The sequence below is a fragment of the Chinchilla lanigera genome, unplaced genomic scaffold (genome assembly GCF_000276665.1).
Source record: "Chinchilla lanigera isolate Chin_1 unplaced genomic scaffold, ChiLan1.0 scaffold00018, whole genome shotgun sequence".
Taxonomy (NCBI): Eukaryota; Metazoa; Chordata; class Mammalia; order Rodentia; family Chinchillidae; genus Chinchilla; species Chinchilla lanigera.
The window spans coordinates 2,372,254-2,380,139 of NW_004955419.1; positions in this window are offsets into that span (position 1 = coordinate 2,372,254).

A 7,886-nucleotide genomic window follows, 5' to 3' on the forward strand; every position below is an offset into this window, starting at 1 on the left:
GGGGAGACACGTGGCTGTTTGGTTCATTTCCCAGAATCCTGCAGCAACCCTGAAACAAACTTTCCAGGGTTAGAAGCACAATCATTGCTCTCACTCACTCGTTCATCCATTCATTCATGCTATTCAGCAAGACTTTGTCCCCTGGCCACCAGAGCGGTAGTGGGGGTGGGGCAAGGTGGTGACGGGGAGGTGTGAAGCAATCACTAGGAAAGAACCAAACGGTGTGGAGTGCACCTCTCCCCGGCACTGTGACTTTTCATGGGACACTCCAGTCCCCGGAGCCTCAGTTTCCTCGTCTGTAAGCCGAGCAGGAAGCCTGAAGCTGTGTGGGCTGGAGGCCACGGGCGAACACTGTGAAGTCCAAGCAGAGCTGCGCTTCCTCCCGGGACAGAACTCCCCTGCTCCTCCATGCTGAGCTCTTGGCAGAGCGGACTCTAATTCTTGCTGTGTGAGAATAATGGGAGTGATGGGATCTGCGGCTCTCACAGCAGCTGCTACGTACCAGATGTGGTCCTGGATACGTGAGGTCCTTCGTTCCCCGCAGATGACACCAGGCATCCGGTGGTCCAGAATGCCCCCGGAAGAGTTCCCAGCTGTGCTCGGACCAGGGCAGTAGTAAGCTGCCCCAGCAGGGAAAGGAAGACAAGCCAACCACAGACCAGAGACCTGGTGGCTCCCTCACCCACAACAGCGTCCCAGCCTCCCTCTCTGGGTGCTCTGTTCATTGGGGAAAAAGGGTGCTGGAGTGGGGGAGGTCTCAGATCTGGGGCCACCGGGGAAATTCCTGGTGGCTGTCACCCCTTCTGAACTGGCGACCTCTTGCCTGGTGTGCAGACCGCTAGAGAGGAGGACACCCAGGGCCTCCTCCCCACTGTCAGCTCTGTCAGGGGGTATCTCTGGCAGGAGATGGGGCTGATGCAGGGGAGAGGGTCCCGCAGCCCCCAGCTCTGCTGGGCTCTGGGGCAGCAGTGCCTGCCTTCCTCTGTGGGAGCCCTGAGATGGAGCAGCCCTCTCTGTCCTGGAGAAGGCTGTTTCCCACCTAGAGGGGAAAGTGGCTTCCCATTCAGGCAGCCCCGGGGGGCATCACCATCCTCATGGTTCCCTGTGTGCTGTCCACGCCTGTCCAGGCGGAGCCTATATGAAGAGCTCTGTGACCAGCCCTTGGGGGAAGTCATCTGTGTCCTGCTGCCTGAGTACCCTAGGTCTCACAGTTAAAACCAAGGAAAGGGGATTTGGGGGCCATAGTTTCGCAGGGCCAGAGCAGCACATGGCAAAGCAGGATTCTTCCATTCTAGATTGAGCCCATCTTGATCACCCGGCAAGTCAGAGAATTGGCCCACAGCAGCGTCATTTATGGACTTGCCACCCAGCAGGACAGGGAGTGAGCAGTTCAAAGAAGGCAGAGTGGTGGCTGGCAGTTATTGGAAAAATAAGACCGTTTTGTGTTTATGCCCTCATGTGTGGCGACGCCTCTAAACTGGTTACACTTGATTTTTTTCCCTTTACGCTTTTCTGTATTTTCTAATTTCCCTGCAATGAACACACATTACTTGGGTAATAGAGAAATAATAAAAATTCTAAAAGGAGGCAGGTGGTGCAAGCTCGTGGGTCCCTGACTGGCACAGCCGTGTGCTCCTGGGCATGGGGACCAAGGCCAGGATTCTAGAGAGCCCCGGGGAGGGCTCAGGGTGCCGGATCCCCAGCGCCCCCCGGAGGAGGTAGTAGGGATCTGCACAGCCAGGTTTTGCGCTGTCACCATGGGAGCAGGCAGGGGAGGTTGAGGAGAACCTGGGGTTCCCGGATGCTGGCCACCAAAGGGCTGATCTGAGAGCGAGTCTCCCGTGAGTGTAGGGACGGGGTGCTGGCGAAGCTCTGTGCATCCACCCCACCCCTCACCAGCTGGGGAAGCCAGCTTGCCCCACCCTCAGAGGACAGGGTGGAGATCAGACCAGAAGCGTCTGCCCCTTTCCAGGAGCCATTCCTGGCCTGGAGAGGGGTATGGGGCACTTGGGCCACAGCTAGCAGGACCCAGCCACTCGACTCAGGTCAGAGCATGTTGGTGGCTGGCATCCTGCCCCAGCCAGGATGGACTCAAACACACACGTGGGAAGGAGAAAGGGCTGCTAAGACCCCAGCTCTGGGATCACAGGGCTGAGCTCCAAATGCCAGCTCCTCTCTGGCTGTGTGGCCCTGGGAGAGCCACTCTTTCTCTTTGCCTCATTTTCCTCATCTGTAAAATGGGGCTGTTTAGAGTAACCTGAATGCAGCAGGTTGCATGAAAGTGGTCCTAGTCCTTCACCTCTCCTGTGTCCATACTCTGTGACATTTGATTTGCAGCCTCTCCCATTAAAGAGGCAGGAAAGTGTTCTCCACCTTGGATTTTGAGTTCAGCTGTGTATTTTCTTTGGCAACAGAATGACAAAGGAGAGAGCAGAGCCAGTTTGGGGCCCGGGCCCCAAGAGGCTTTAGGTGTTTCCCTTTGGTCTCTTGTGCTTCTACTCTCTGTATGGAGAAAGATGTGACAGGATGGGGCACTTGTGCCAGAAGAGGAAAGAACAGGTGTTTCAAATGTCCCACCTGAACCCAGATAGAATCAGCTAACTCCCAGGCAACCCTGAATCTGTGAGAATATATGTGTGCTATTTTAAGAAACTGAGTTTTGGGGTTGCTTGTTATGCAGCAATGTTGTTGTGAGCACTGACTGATACACTTCTTTGTAGAGTCAATGGAGGATTCTACAAGGTAATGCCTGCAAGGCGCTGAGCTCAGTGGTGAGTGCATAAAATGTGCTCCCTCAACATTCAACTGCTTTTATTATTATTCTTCTTACCATTGCCTTTAGTATTATCTTCCCTTGGAGGGGACAAAGGCAGGTTGTGACAGAGGTCAGTAGATGTGAGAGCCACAGAATCCCCACATTCATCAAGTCTGCTCAGAGACAGCTCCAAGCGACAAGTTCCTGCTTGTAGGTGGCTGCTTTTATTGCTCTTTTGAAATCCATTCCAATTAGAGGGTAAGATGGTGGCTCCTGCTGTCCCAGACAAGCAGGGCTCCGGCCCCCCAGGCAGAGGCTTAAGCGTTTTATAATAATCATATTTCTTATGAAGCTTTAGTTTCACTTCCTTCAAATTAAGTCTCAGCAATAAAGCAATCGATTCCCTTTCCCTGGAAAAACGGTGCTGAATTCCACCTGGCTCAGACTGGCGCTCTCCGACCCTCCCTCCAAGATCCTCCTCTCCCAGCCTGGGGGCTTGGGGTGGGGGTGACCCCAAGCAGCGTCCATGGCAGTGTAAGGAGGCGCCCCCCAGCCCCAGCTGGGCCTGCTGGGTACCGGGGGAGGTGCATGCCGCAGGGAAGGGGGTCAACCTCACGTTCCAGGCCAGCGAAGGTGTAAGTTGGAGGGAAAGTGAGCAGAGAGGCTGCCCTTTTTCCCCACTGCTTCCCTGGAAGATGCTCAGGTACAGTGGAGAAAAGTGGCCAAGAGTCCCCCAAAAGAGGGATCTGGGAATCCCAAGGCAGGAAGCCTTGTCCCCCATAGTGCCTAGTGAGAGCAGGGGCCAAGGAGTTCAGTAGCAGATCATGGGGCAGAGAGTTCAAGCAAGACCTGGGAGACAGGTTTGAATGAGGAGAAGCAAGCACAAAACGTGAGCTAAAGCTTTCGTGTGCCTCTAATCTCTGGGAGGCTGAGGCAGGAGGATCACAAGTTCGAACCCAACCTGGTGACTTAGCAACTTAGTGAGGACCTGTCTCAAAATAAAAAATAAAGAAAGTGCTGGGGATGTAGCTCAGTGTGAAGACCCTGAGTTCAATCCCTAGTCCCAAAGAAAGAAGTAAGGGGACATCAAGAACACAAGTGATGTTTAATGCAATGTTTTTAAAAATAAAAAAAAACAAGCCCATGATTAGCACACCACAGACAGGTGAGGGCAGACAAGCTGTCCTCTGTCTGGTTTAGGTTCCCGCACACTGGGACACCAGGGGGAGGCCTTTCTCTGTCACCCAAGTCCCTGCTAAGGCTGCCCTGCAGGGTAGGGTGCGATTCTCTTCCCCACCTGACCTCAAATGACATCTTATTCACCTATGAAACTCACCCCTACCTCACAAGCCCTGAGCAAGGCACCCAGGGCAGCTGGTTGGCTGGGATGGTGGGAAGCGGTGACGTCCTTCACCCCACAAACTCTAGTGTCCCCGGGTGACTCAGACCCAAAGCAGCACGTGAGCACCTGCCATGTTCCAGACCCGAGCTGGGAATTAGAGGGCCCAGCACTGTACCCGGAGCCGGGGGCTGCCAAAGAGGGAGAAGTAGGACATGCGGACAGGCAGTTACCTCGCCATGGGCTGCACCAGGGGCTCCACCAGGCACAGGGCCTGCGACAGCACCCCGGCGATCCTGTCCCAAAGTCAGGACTCTGGCGGAGACCTGCTGGCCAGGACAATGAGAAGACAGAGAGGGGTGGGAGGCAGTGCAGGGGCTGCCCAAGGCGCCAGGGCAAGCAGAGGGGTCTCTGGGCAGCCTGGTACGGATGTGACTCCAGCAGCGGCCCCTCTGCACTCGCGGCACGTTGCTGGCCACACTGCCAAAAGCAGCCAGGCCCCCGCTGCCAGGCCTCGTCCGTGGGCCAGATGCCAGGTGTCCCAGGGGACAGCGGCAGACCCGTCCGCGCTCCGGGCAGCATGGTCTCTGGTCTGCAGGTCTGCAGCTCTCTGAACTGCCCCAAGGGACAGACCCTCCCTCTCTGTCTCTGCAGGACTTTGCCAGGCAGCCACCACCTCCAGGAAGCCACCAGGAAGCTCCTGGGGGACACAGATACGCTGCCCGGGACTGGCAGGAAGCCATGCCTGGTGCCTCATAACTGCAGACAGGAGCCGACCGGGGTGCAGGGCAGGCCTGGGGGGACAACGGGGAGGAGCTGCTTCTGTGGCCCCCACTCAAGAGGGCAGCCAGCCTCAGGGGACCCTCCCTGTCCTCTGGAACCCAACCAACCAATCCACCGGCCACCGCAGAGGGGCTCTCCGAGCTGGGGATGTGAGTGTGCTAATTAATGAATTAGCCATTTAATTAACATAATTAGGCCTCATTATTTTCCTTGCATCTATCGTCAATTTTCGGGCAATTAAAGCGAATGCTGGAGGAGGCCAGAGGATCCGGTTCTCGTTGCTGCCACAGGAGGGAACCACGCGGCTGGTCCAACCCAGGGCTCCAGCACATGCACAGGAACGGGCAAGGATCAAAAGGCCTGAGAACATGTACACACACTTGTACATACACACACACACATGCACATGCCCAAGACAAGGGTCTCTGACTCTGAGGTGCCGATTGACTTTCATCCTTTTATTGAGCACCTACGATGTGCCAGGTGTATTCAGTGGGAGCCCAGACAGCAAAGAAATTGCAGGAGGTTGATTGGCAATGTCAAGATCAGCCTCTCCAGAGAGGCTTCAGTGAAGACAGACCGCGCCCTCACACCCCCAGACAGCGCAGCCATCCACCCGAGGAGAAGCAGCAGCTCCTGCCTTGGGCGCATTTTGACCTTTCAGCAGCATGTCTGGGTGACCCTTCTGGTTGTGCAAGCGTGCAGCTCACTCACCCTGACGAGTTTATCCAAAGGCCTTACAATCGAGTGACCCACCCGTCCAGCAGAGACCTGCCGGTGCCTCCGCAGAAATCTGTGTTCACAGACGTCAACGCGCTCGCAAGTCTTCAGCCGCCGGTGGCCGGTCCCCACAACTCTCCCTCCCTCGGGTCCCCCTGTCCTCGCTCAGAGCTAGGGACCCTCGGCCTCAGACGCGTGGGCACTGCCTGATTTGCCCAGCTGTCCCCCAGGTGTGCGGTTGGGTTTGGGGGGCCTGGTGCTGGGCTCCGTGTTCAACTCCATTCCGTTTGATCTGGAAACTCTCATTCTACCACCCAATCTGCACAGATCTTTACTTTTTAGATTCAATTTAGATCTGGTAAATTTTATTTCCCCCCCCTCCAACAAGTTACTCAAACCTGCCCCTACACACACACACACACACGCATGCACACACATGTGCACACACACAGGCATGTGCTCAAACATGCGCACACGCACACACAGATCTACATACAGATGCACACAAAGGTGTGCACACACAGGTGTGGGAGCACACACACACACACACACACACACGTGCACACACAGATCTACATACAGATGCACACAAAGGTATGCACACACACACACACACACACACGCTCCCAGGTCCTTGACCGGAACAGTCCCCGCCACATCCTCATTCCCATCACTGATGAAAACGCCGGATGAGGCAGAGCCCCGTGCCCTAGCAGTAGAGACCGTCCCTCCATCCTGTGTCTCACCAGAAGACGTCCCCCATCTCAGCGGGAGGTGGACCTTTACCACCTGCATCCCGTTTCTTCTTCCCCGTTTCTACCCAGGTCCGTCCCGTCCTCAGAAGGTCAGGTGGCTGATGGGGAGCCAAGGAAAGGTTGGGACCCCAGGTCCACGTTAACCCCATGTTCATAACCAGCCTTCGTGGGCTCGGGTGCCCAAACACCACCGGTGCTCCACACGGAGGCCTCGGCTGTAGCTTCCCTAGCTGTGTGAGCAGAGGTGGGTCCTTCTGCCTTCTGAGCTGATTCCAACCTGGAAGCGGTGTCCACCATCAAGCCACCGCACTCATCAGAGGCGGCACAGCCACCCCTCCCTCAGACACATTTCCCACAGTCTGGGTTTCTCCCCAGAGGCAGGGTCTCTGCCATGAGCCCATCTCCCCGCACGCCCACTGGTGGGTCTATTATTAACCTCATGTTACAGATGGGGAAACTGAGGCTGAGAAGCACTAAGTCATGTGTCCAAGAGCACAGGCTGAGTGGCAGCTCCAGAGAGGGCAGGACCTACCTTCCCCAGGTCCCGCACTACAGCAAGACTGGCCGGTCCTCTGCTTGGGACGCTGTATTCTACAGAGTGAGACCCATCAGAAACAGTAAAATACAATGTTTTGGGGCTTCGAAGTAAAGGAAGCAAGTAATTACATCATAGTGGAGAAAGAAGAGAGAGGGCACTGGGCAGAGACTTCAGGACCAGTGAGAGCTCTGCAGAACCCACACTGATCACAGGATCTGCTGGTGCAAAGGCCCTGTGGCCAAAGGCCTGAGGGAAGAGGACACAGGCAGAGACCGGCAGCCTCTGCTGGAGAGGTTAGTAGGATGTGTCAGGGGTTTGGCTTCAGGGGGTTTGGACTCACAAATGTTTTGAAAGATCTCTGGCTTTTTGTCTAAGACCAGACTGGGCAGGGGAGAGAGGAGACTGCGCCCAGCTGGCGGGTGTTGCCCCAGGCCATGCAGAGGTGAGGCGGTGGCCGCAGGCTGGCAGTAGAGATGGGGGATGTGCGGGGACTGGATGTGACCAGGATGCCCCAGCTACTGAATGTGCTGAGGGGCCCAGGGTGACTCTGAGGGGTCGGATGGGCCATGGGAAGAACAGTGATGCGGCTGCCTTGGATGAAGGTGACCAGCGGGCGTGGGGAGGGGAGGTGAGACGTCACATGCAGATGTCACAGAGGCAGCCGGGCGCTGGAAGCTGCAGAGGAGCGAGAGATTCCAGGGTCCTGAGTCTGGGCCCTGTCATCCAGGAATCCAGGACGAGAAGGACAGACTCCTCGTAGGTGATGCCCGGGCTCACAAACCCCGGAGAAGGAGCCAGACAAGAACCCCGAAAAAGAGCAGATGACGAGTGGGAGGAAAATGGGACAGAGGGGCACCCCAGAGCCCCAGGAAGAGAGGGCGCATAGGAGGGGGGAGTCACGCCCAGTCAGATGCCAATGACCTTGGGGCTGGTGGCACGTGACCCCTTTCGAGCGGGCAGTGCCAGCCTGTGGGACAGGAAGAGGCAGCAACCAGT